At 36.3% G+C, this 11,692-nt stretch overlaps 1 protein-coding gene across 24 annotated transcripts in view; it reads left to right on the top strand.

Moving 5' to 3' along the window:
* Nucleotides 1-4,089: 4,089 nt before the first annotated feature.
* adgrl2a (adhesion G protein-coupled receptor L2a) overlaps nucleotides 4,090-11,692 on the top strand; it is an 88,681-nt gene continuing 81,078 nt past the window's right edge. For 12 of the 24 annotated variants that reach the window (XM_072699620.1, XM_072699617.1, XM_072699613.1 and 9 more), the window contains exon 1: nucleotides 4,092-5,170. The gene's annotated coding sequence lies outside the window, so the exon portion shown is untranslated. Of the gene's footprint in view, nucleotides 5,171-11,692 lie in introns of all 24 variants that reach the window. The other 12 variants (XM_072699627.1, XM_072699636.1, XM_072699621.1 and 9 more) reach the window with 3 other exon arrangements.

The following is an 11,692-nucleotide window of genomic DNA, read 5'->3' as shown; positions in this document are numbered from 1 at the left end:
TCAATGTCATCATCCATTGAAAAATTTGAAGTTATCTGTAAATCATTTCCAGAGAGCTATTCATGATCAATGTATGGCATAAAATTAGTAGAATGTTGTTTATGATTTTGAAGACATAAGTGCTGTTATTCATCAAATTATAGTGTTGCCATAATAAACTATAGAAATATTGAATTTGGCTTACAGTATCTTTGTTAAATCAACTAAACAATATATTTTTTTTCTTTGAGTAATTATTCAAATTAAGCTAAATTCATTTTAGTTGGAAACCCACATTGAAATCAAGTGTGGTATATGCCTTTGAAGACCACCGGACTTCACCATGCACAAAGGTAATGGATTCCTTCCGGCCATTTAAAGTGGAAGTGCATTTTCACAGAAGAAAGAAGATTTATAGTTACGTATATGGAAGCCACATTTTTAAAGAAGAAACACATTTAAACCACTGAGGATTTCGATGGAGTTTGGTGTAAATGTCAGGTCTGTTCTCCGTGTTTCAGCTGAAGTCTGCAGGAGTTCTAATGAATGCCTCTGTCTTACAGAGGGAGCAGCGCAGGGCGCAAAACCAATAGCATAAGCTAGTTAGTTTAAAGTTTCTGTTAATCCTGGCATCAAAAGAAACAAAAGAGCCTTTCTGTTGTAATGCTGTTGTAGTTCAACCTTAATGAACTTCCACCTGGGTCAAATCATTCTTCTGTGTACTAGATGTATAGCAAAATTCTTTTATATTATGTATCATATAAGTGCTTCAGTCAGTACACACAATTACCCCTTGGACACCTTTTACTAAAACAAATATAAAATTCCTTCAAAAAATTTGGATTACATCATATTAAATTAGATCCTGTAAGCAATCATATGCTAACATATGTCATAAAATCAGAGTCAAAGTCATTTTTATTCGCCAAGTGTTTTGATAGTGATCTACAAGGAATTTCCCTTGATGGTCTTACACAGTTTAAAGTGTTTCATTGAGCAGGTGTGTTACTAGTGATGGACTATCCATAGGAAGTGTTTTATGAAGCCTGTGCAAGCCTTTGTTTATTGGTTGGGTTTGCTTCAAGGTGGCATGATTTGCTATATTCAATATACAGTACATGATCTTGAGGTTTGTGTAATTCCTGCTCACAAGATCATAACATCCCCATGTAGACAAATATCTTAGTAGTATAGCATAGATTAATATAATTATAAGGATTAATATAATTAACTGTGATGTAATATCATGTTAAAATGAAAAGTCTGATTAGCTATAACTGGAGAAACGGTAATTTAACTTTCAATATTCTAATAGTTTCTGTTTTTAAATACATAAACATGCCTTTATACCTACATATGTTTCACATTTTTCACACTTGCTTTGTGTGCTGGGAGCACTATGGTTATAATTTGCCCAAAGAAATGTGACAGTTTTTTTAAGCCTCATCTCAGAAATATATTGTAAATATGCTTTTAATTTGCATATGCCAAAAATCAACCCCATTTGACAAATTATCTTGCCCATTAATTGAGTTTTAATGGCCCTCTTGGCATATCCTGAATGTAGGTTGCACACCACAGTGTGGGCTGGAAACTGAGCGGAAAGAGACATGCAAATGGCAGTGGCTTTGACTGAATGTTAAATTACTGGCAGTTAACTTTCGCATAAAAGTTACAATGTCTATAAGTACAGCACTGGTTTCTGCTAAGCAGTACAGTGTGACTATATTGAAAACACCATCCCCCAATCATATTCATTGATGTAATACAGCACTCCTTTCAAACACACACACATGCGCATGCATACGTCTGGCCAAAGCATAACCACAGGGCCCAAAACGAATTCTCTTGTGAAATAAATGAAAAAGGCATGTGCAGCTTTACTTGTCAAATATAGTCAATTTTTTACCATTTCAAATCTGGAATACACTGATAAAACTAAACAAGATCACATTTTGGCAAGCTTGTTAATTGCTTGGATGCATTAGAATTTGGATAACATTAAAGGCTGCTCCTAATATTAAACTTCTTAATAGGTATAAGAATTCCTAACACATTTCATTTTATTGGCAGGAAGGGATTAATTTCCTAACATTACTACAAATCACAAAATTATACTCTACATCAGGTTTATATTTCACATATTATTTAGCAGAAATGTACCTTTATGGAAATCATATTCTTCACTGGCTTACATAAACTGGACTGATGTAGCTGAATGCGTCAGTCCCAGGAATGCATATTCAGAGAATCACAAATGAGAAAAATATGATTTTTTTTTCTATTGACAGTGCCCACTGTGATGTTGCGGGTAACAACACTCGTTAAGATAACTTCTAATTTGTTTTTTTTTTTAATTCTCTCTCTCTCTCACTTGTGAAAACAGACCACAGGGAAATGAAATGCAGATGAATGAAATATTACTCAAACTTACTGCGATGAAGAGCTTCACATTATTAAAAATTTATTAAAAATAATTTTTAAAAGTCGCTCATGCTTTCTCATGCTTTCTGGGGCTATCCAGTGGGGCCGAGCACCCCAAAGCATCCTTGCAATTCTAATGCTGTGTTATAGAGCTGAGTGATAGTAAGGCGATTACACGTAAAGATGGTGCTAGCTGAATCACCCTCCCCCAACAAACACAAAAGCCTTCCATTTTTATAGCTGGAAGCAAAACGCAACTTTTATCATATATTAGCTAGTTAGTCTTTGAATAAATTACATTTGTTAATTTAAGTGATAGGGAAAAAAGAGATTTTATTATAGTAGTACAGCTTTATTTATGCTACTCTTCCTAAACACCAATCAAATGCAAATTCTTGTTAGAAATATTGCTACAATAATCAAATAAACAGTGATTTAACGGTAAACATGTAATAATATTGTCTCTGTAAAGTAAATTTTTCCCAATGATTACACAGTTGGTCACCTTGCAGCACATCCTGCAAAATATGCATTTTTAAGGTTTATATGGATCGGGGCTATTCAATCAATTAAAATTAATTAAGTGAGGATCATTGATACCCTACATTTCACACATCACAAAATCATAGTTTAACATGTCCTTTCTTATTTGCCTTGTCAAAAAATGGACAAATTAAAGCGTTGACCTAATATCAGCAGTGAAATAGATTCTGTGTGCCTGTTTACATACCATGTGGCTGTTATTATATTTTTATATTATTGAATAATTGAATAATACATTTTCAATTTGCGAATAGGAATTGTTTCTAAATATAAAATATGGATTACCTGAAACTTATAACATTATATCTCACAAGACAACATACAGTGTCTCTCTTTAAAATAAGCTGTATGTAATGGAAAAAAAAATACAGGTGATTAAGGACCACCATAAGTTCGGCAATTGTTAACAAACAACAAACATTCACAGTTAATAAAGATAGATATATTTTCAGCATTTTGATACATATGAAAAACGTGTGAATAAAACATGCAACATATTTAGACGTTAAAGGTGGGGAAACCACATGTGTTTTAAATTGTGGTGGTACTTATACATAAACATTATTTCTCCAGATACGAATATTTGTCATTGGATGACCTTTATTACTGCTTTTTCTTGTGTGGAAGAAAACGTCTATTATTATGTAAAATTATGCTTATGAAAACAAGTTCCCCCCGTCCAGCCACCTTCACTTGAGCCTGACTCCAATTCATGTCTCCCCTCAGCAGTTTGGCGGTCTTTATTGAAGCCAGGTGTAACACAAGGTTTCTGACCCGGTCGCTTTATCGAGTATAGAACACTCGCGCGTTCCATCACAGTTTTTAAATAACAATCTGCACATTTACATTCCGCGACCAGTCGTTCACGCACATATGCTTCCGTCTTACACAAACCAAAGACCGTGCAGAAGTATCCTTATGAATCTTTAGGAGAAAAAAAATCACAATAAATGAATGTATATTAATATATAAATGTATATAGCAGCAAATACTTACAAAGTAAAATACAAAAATCATTGCTCACCTGAAAACTTTTTACCTGTGATTCATTTATGTGTGTGAGTGTGTGTGTGTGTGTACAGACGCACATACACACACACACACACACACATAGTAGCCTAATTGTCTTCGTGGAGGAAGGCCAGTTGCAAAAAGAAGAAGTGTACTCTTTCCCCAACTCTTCTTTCTTGCGATGCTCTCCCATGACTTACTGTAAAATCGCGTCCTCAGCCATTGGTCGAGTTGGCTCGCCCGTATGCGAAGGGGACCGAAGCGCCTAAAGCCGAAAGGAGGGCAGGCAACATTCACCAACGCAACTGGAACATTGTCAATAGTGGCATATATTTATGCGCAGTCTGCGTCGCCTTTCAGCCCGCTTGTCTGTAATCTTCTTTTGCGACGGCTAAGGATGAAAAAGAAAAGCCGTAGTCTTGCTGCACATGATAACATATTTATATGATTAGTTGCTTCGGATCTGGGGGTGGTGGGGGTAGGGGGAGGTTAGAGGAAGCTCCGAGCCGCTCCGTATACCGGGCCACTCCGTGTCAGGTTTTGACAGCGACCCATTCAAAGGCGGCTCAGGCACAAGGCAGCCTGCATAGGACTTGGTGCGCTGGCTCTGTTTACTGGGACCGTGTTCCTCCGTGTTTCCGGCATCCTCAGCACCGCTTATGAGCAGGATCCTCGCTAAATGCAAGCGGGCTGACTAACTTAGTACTGATACGGAAGGGCACGCTGTTATTCAAGGCGACACGGAGTGGATTGACACTGGTGGAAAGGTGCTTCAGTTTGCCTTGTTCTTCCATATCAGACCTAATATCTCAAGCTTTTTTTCATAGTACTGTGTTTTTTGTCGCCCTGCGCTGCTGTCTTTTGTATTTTTTTCCCATTTTCTTTTTTTTTTTTTTTTTTTTTGGGGCATCTTTAGAATAGGAGAGAAAGCCGGACTGTTGATCGATTCAGCACCTTCGCAATGGGACCAGTTGCCGGGTCTGGGAGAATGTGTGGACTCAGAGAAAGAGCGGCTGCCCGATAAAGCGTCGCCTGTCCCAGATAAGTGGAGCATGCATCAGGACTGCATTAGCTTCCCTTTATGCTGCGTGCTCTTCATTAGGCTGCAGAGGAGTTACTACCCGGCTGTCTGCTTTGCGTTTATTTTATTCCATTGTCTGACCGATTTTGTCTTTGCCACCAAAACATCCAACCTGTCTGATTCCCTTTAAAGGTAAGAATTTAAAAAACAATTTCTCTCATTCACGTAGGTTTGTTTTCTCAGTCCAGTACTGCGAGGCTTTTTTATTTCTAAACTTTTCCTTAAAGTACAGAAAGTTTTACGTTATACTCGTTTGTTTTTTTAATACATTATAAACTTGATTCCCTGTCGACACATTTGTGATTATAATCCAGTTAACACTGTACATTTTAGTAATGCAGCACAAACTGTTCGAGGCCATTTAAACTTGACGTTGAACTGATAAAGAAGGGGAAAGCAGGTTTAAACATTATGTACAGTTTATCAGAACAGATGCAATCTGTTTAGAGTAATTAAAAATGGTTTAAGAAGCAGCGTGGATAATTGAAAAAGGTTAATCAAAACATATTCAAACGTGAATTGATTTACAAGACTGCCGTTTTATTGAGTTGGAATGAATGCAAAGTATAGGGTTTTTTTTAATCTTTTTTTCTTTTTTTTTTTGAGACGGTGGTCGGTTTATTTGAACCAGACCAAGCAAAGCAGTTTAATTGGAAATTATGCGTGTCAAGTACGAGCTGGACGGATTTCTCCAAATATTAGTAGCTTGTTGGCCTGTAAGAGTTTGTGTGAACGTGTGTATATATACGGGTTTGTTCGCCTGAACCCGTGAGTGAGTTTCCATGAGGTTATATGTGTTTTTAAGAGCCACTGAGTATTGGCTGTAGTCACACTTTATACACACTTTACTTTTTTTCTGCTCTCTTAATGGACTCATAAAATGTACAAAATACAGGAGCAAAATTGAATCTTAGTTTAGATGTAAAACATCAATGATATCTGTGCGATTTTTGAAAGACTGATAAGCAATATTGGTCTGAATGTCTGCTGAGACGCTACTGCACACAGTGGCAGTAAAATTAGATCATTTTACGACACATGCATTATTTACCGATATCTCAGCCATTATGTCAACCGTGTGTTAATCAGCAAGCAAGAGGCAGGGAAGCGGAGCGGGTCTGCCGCTGGCGGAGTGGGTTTAGCGGGCTGAATCCTGATTTAAAGCCCGATCTCCTGGCAGCTGAGCCGGACAGAGAGCCCGCATGGATCGATAGCCCGAAGTACGTCGCCAGCAGTGTCCGGCACAAGAGAAACATTGTAATACTTTGGTCTGAATTGTATAGTTACACTCGTAGCTATTAAAATGGATACACGCTGCATATTCTACTGTCTGTGTATTAAAATCTCTAGATCGACAGTCATCGTGCAATTGTACTCGCTTCACTTTTAAAGCATATTGGAGCTGAAGGTATTTACTGTATTATAAGTGAGGTATGCTAGGGTCTTTAGTCCAAGGGACCATATGAGGTTTTGCCTCTGTGTGATAAAAGACAGGGAAGACTATAGGCAGCCTTGAAGGGTATTATCTATAATAAAGTGCCTGTAAACTGGAAAGGTTGCGTTTAGCTGAAGTGCTAGTATACACGTAAAGGACAAAAGTAAACTTTCTATTAAGAATTGGGGGGTGGGGGTGGGGGGCGCTAAACCTGTAATACCTTTTTAATTTTAAACTATAGGAAAATCAAATATTCTCTGACATTTAGGATTTTTATTCCACAAAACCATTAAGAATCCAGGAAATTTGAATTAATAATATGTTGGTATTGCACGAAAACAAAATTTATTTTAATGTTCCAGACAGGACTTTATTATTTTTTTAATATGTCTGGTTTTGAGTGAAAGGAAGAATTCAGCAGAACAATTGTGCTGTTGTTTGATTTCATTGACCACACTGTGATACACTCCTTTTGTTCTGCCTGTCTTAAAAAGAAATGCCATTTCACATTATTCTGCACAAATTGTTTGAATTAATGCAAGAGTGAATGCTTACTGTTGAAAGCTTCAATTAGCATATCAAAGTAGTCAGTGCTTTAGCTCAGTGGAAGGAACTTCAGTGCTGTCCCACATTTGTTTTGGCGAAGGTGGAGAGGGCAGAGGGGTATATCAAGGAATGAAGTAGGGAGTTGAACTTGTAATCTGTTTTAAGACATTTTACTCTCTCCATGTAAACAAGTATAACATGCTAATCTTTACTTGCCAAAAATGATATAATTTGTAACAAAATATGCATTATTGTAATTCACTTTCAAGTAAAGTAACTGTCTTCGTTCATGACGTTGCCTTCACATTTATTCTCAACCAATTAACAATAGTGTGCAATGAAAATCATAATTTGTAAATTATATAAGCTAGACATGAATCTCATCTCAGTGTTTTTATTTATCCTATAGATAGCAAGTTTTTTTGTGTTTCTGCAAATGTTAGTTATTGCAATACTTTTTTGATTGATTTAAGTTTTATGATCATTGATTTATTATGATGTTAGTTCTCAGTCAGCTATATTTGTTAGAACAGGCACTGACCTTTATATTAAAATGATACAGAATGGGCCGGTTGTGTTTGACAAGTAAGTGTAGAAAATGTGGTCTTTTTAAAGAGAGAGATAAACAACAGCTGCTGTTTGCAGAAAATAAATAGGTTATTTGCCAGTACAAGGTATTGCAGTGCCTTTCTTTTCATTTTCACTCACAAATCAATAGCCCACTGTGGCTCAGTATAGATTAAAAAATAGACTAGTATTTATTGTTGGTTCCTGTTTTGGTTTATTCTGGGTCAAAGATAGTTATTACGTGTAACTTTGTTCTCACAGATGGCAATATGTATAATAAATGTAATGCATTCTTTCTGTTCAATTTGTTTGGCAAATCTAGTATTGCAGTGAGATTATTCATTACATTTGTTACTCTTATAGTACTGGAACAGTGTGTCATACCACCTTCAATAAGCGGTTCTGTTACTGCATGTGATCAATCTAGCATCGTCGTATAACAGAGTGCCAATCTAGAGCACTGGATATTTTTAAGATTCAGTCATTCCAGCTGTTATTTAAGTCTTTTGAAATGATCTGTCATCAAGGTATGGAAGACACTTGATTTTTTTTTTCTCCAAAAGAACCAATGCAATGTTCATCATTTATTATCATAGATTTTAGTTTAGGTGATTGCACCAAATTAATGGAATTAGTGAGTAACATGTCGACAACTGCCGTTCCTTGAAGTATAATGTATAGGTTATAATCATTATTATAGTAAAAGGTCGGCAGAATGCAAAAATCTTCGTGGTCATGTAAGCAAATATGCACTGAATTAGAATAGAGCACATTTACAGCAAAATGAATAGAGGCAGGGAGCTTCACCTGACAGTGTCAATTATGGCTTCTTGATTTGTCAGCTGTCTCTCTGTCAAAAAGAGGGAAACCCAGAGGCAGGAAACGGTCTGACAGTTTAAGAGGTCATGGGATCAAATCAGCAATAAATTTTCCTGCTGTGAGTTCGGATTTCTTGATTCGCGCCTAAAAAATTTCCCATTCATCTTATTTTTCTGATTTCTCACACCACACTTACAGCTGCCCAAAATGAATAATAAACACGACTATTAAAAGTATGACTGTAACTTTAACAATATGCATTCACCTCAGTATTTGGTGGCACAAAAAGCTGTGTTTATTACTGCAGTTTTACAGCAGGCAATCACTATAACGCCAGAAGGCAGCCTGTTTCCTTTAAGCCATTTTGTAAAACATTTGTTTCCACTTGCCAAAAGCTTCTGAGGCAGTAAGGGCAATTTTTGGTTCTCAAATGGCTAATGAAATTTTTTTGCTCACAATTTTTTACGTAGACTTTAAAAATACAGTGCTATTTTGGGCTGTATATCTTTTTAAGACTACATCCCTGTATTGTCTTTCCCCCTCTTCCCTTCTTCTTCATGCATTTAGATCAGTGAGAGGAACATGGAAAAATGGCAGGAACCGCAGAATTTGGTGTGATTCACCAGGTTGCATGGTATAAAATCACTGTCACTGCAAATTACTCGGTTTGAGGAACCAAAAAAAAGTCCTAAGACACCATGACCTTAGACTTATTTTAATGTTCCGGAACGTTATTAAAAATGAGGGGATGCAAAAAGATGGCGGTTAAGTGACACATTGTGCTCTGCACATGAATAAATTAATACAACGTGATAGACATTTTAACATTACATAAAAATCAGTATCAGCAGAGTATCAGGCTGCTTTGAAATGGCCACGAAGGCCTTTTACTCACCATTTAATCACAAGCTGGTGTGGGTACTGACCATAGTGAAAAATAAAGGCATCACTTTTTTATACTGAATTTTTTTGCCATGATGAATTTTCCTAGCGATATTCTATTTGAAACTTGATAAACATAGTAAATAATCGATCTGATCTGTGGCCGAATCGATAATAATAAAATTGATATAGTGTAGTTTTAATATATATTCTGCAATATCACAAATAAAGGTTTCCGATTTTTTGCTTTGTTCTGTTGCAGTGCTATTTTATTCGTGTGTCATTGGTTAGTTTTAATCCTTTTATGCCATCTGATTGAGAATCAGAACAAAGTACAAGCTTACTAAAGTGTCATACTTAAGACTGCCTCTGAAATGATTCGTTAACGTGCTTTCCTTGACAGTACTGGTACTGGTAATGTTAAGACACAGGTTCACTAAATAAGCCTTCAAACCACACTAAAAAGGCACCTATCCCCATACAGAAACACATCACTTAACAATGTTTGTATATGAATAGAATGTATATTTCTCATGCACAGCTGCGGCAGTGTGAAGGATTATGATCAGTTTTGCTACCTCAGAAGAGAACCTCCGAGGCAGCTCTTAAAAACAAACAGAAGCTGTTGCCAAGGACAGTGTCGAGCTAAGTGTGATCTGCAGCTGTCTGCCAGGGGACGCTTCAGATCTTCTTATGGATTATGAAAGAGGTTCACGTTCTTGCCAAAAAACTTTTATTTTAAAGGAGACTATCCTGCAAATTAAGCTATAGTGAAAAATCCTGCTCCTCGTTGATCACCTGATTCTAACTCTACGCAAATAAAATAAACGTTGTAACTGAAGTCATAATTCATGTTTATTTCATTATGTTATTGGTGTCAACGCCTGGCAATAGAAGGACACACCTAATCTTAGTGCACTTGTGTGTGTTTCAGTCACTTCACATTAAAAAAAAAGTCAGACACATGGTTTATTACTCAGTATAATTTATCATATAATACAATTTTATTTTGTCGTGTAAAAGCCTGTCAGAAAACAATAAATGAATGTCATTAAATGTTGATAATACACAATGGAATATATATTATTGTTGCTCAATTGTAAAATTTGCATTTGTTTACATTTGAGACAATGATTCTGGCAGTTTTAGAAGTAATGTATTTTTTTAGCAATAGGGAGATGGTGTAAATATGGTCATTGTTTATAAAAGTTTTTCACTGAATACAAACAGTGTATTTTTCTCTTATTAAAACTACACTTTATATAACTGCGACTTGTATTGGGATTTTATGTTATTATTACAGCTTTAGGGGAAGTGATTTATTTTTTCTAGTACTTTATTGCAAATATCCCTCAAAATGACAATATGCATTATTTCAAATTAAAGTATGTGACAGCACTGAATACCTTTAACCATTTACACTACAACATCCAAATTTCAGTAAGTTACATCATTTAGGGACCAACCATTCATTTGATTTGCTGATTGTGGATGTTTGTTTGTGTTGCAGCCTGTATTTGTATGCTAATTTCGTCTTTCTCTATATTGATAAATGGAGTGACAATTTATCATTTAGTGCATAATGACTAATGATTATTTAATGTAACCATGTTGACCTGGTGAAATGGTACCCCACTGATTTTAGCTGCAGACATTTCCAATGAATACATTACTCCAAATTTAATACATAGGATCCGGTAATTCTTAAAACTTTTATTGAATTTGTACTATCAGTGAAGCCATTCTTGCAATTTGGAAGGTTAGTTGAGTGAATATTCAGGTTGATCTTTTTTTTTTTTTTTTTTAAACTCGTTCTACTTGAACCATGTATGATCAGGCTGACATTCTGTGAGCAGCTAAGGAACTATCTGCTCCAGACAAAGACACGTTGTCGAGGACAGCCTATAAACGGTAGAACTGAATGGCTGCATCTGTGATTTTCATCTTCACTACTGTGAGGGCTAGTATCAGCACAGCAACTGGCGGTGTTGCACCTGCTGCTGTTTCAGCGAGAGGCTTCCTGTCCGAGTACGCTGCAGGATCACTCTCCTAGTCTTGACAAGTCAGAACTTAAAGGGCTGAGCTTGGGTCATGTTGCCCAACTTGAAGAAATTTCTGGGGAACATACTTGAAAACAGAGGACAAATGTCACTGCAAATATATACGTTTAAATCAGATTTCTGCCCTTGGGGTGAAATTTGTTCCATTTGAGCCTGGATATAATGTCTCCCTCTACAGAGTGCAGCATAAATCACAGACTGACAAGGGGATGGAAGCCTTGGTAAAACATTCCCTCGTTTAGTCTTGTCATTGGTTTTCACAATCTGTTAGGAGTGTATCATTATCATGAACATGCTCTCCTTGGGATTAAGTATGAGACATGTCCTGTATTTTTTTTTTAACTG

Source organism: Paramormyrops kingsleyae, chromosome 15, assembly GCF_048594095.1.
Source record: "Paramormyrops kingsleyae isolate MSU_618 chromosome 15, PKINGS_0.4, whole genome shotgun sequence".
NCBI lineage: Eukaryota > Metazoa > Chordata > Actinopteri > Osteoglossiformes > Mormyridae > Paramormyrops > Paramormyrops kingsleyae.
Note: the sequence above shows the minus strand (reverse complement) of the source record. Positions and strands in the feature narration are given on the sequence as shown.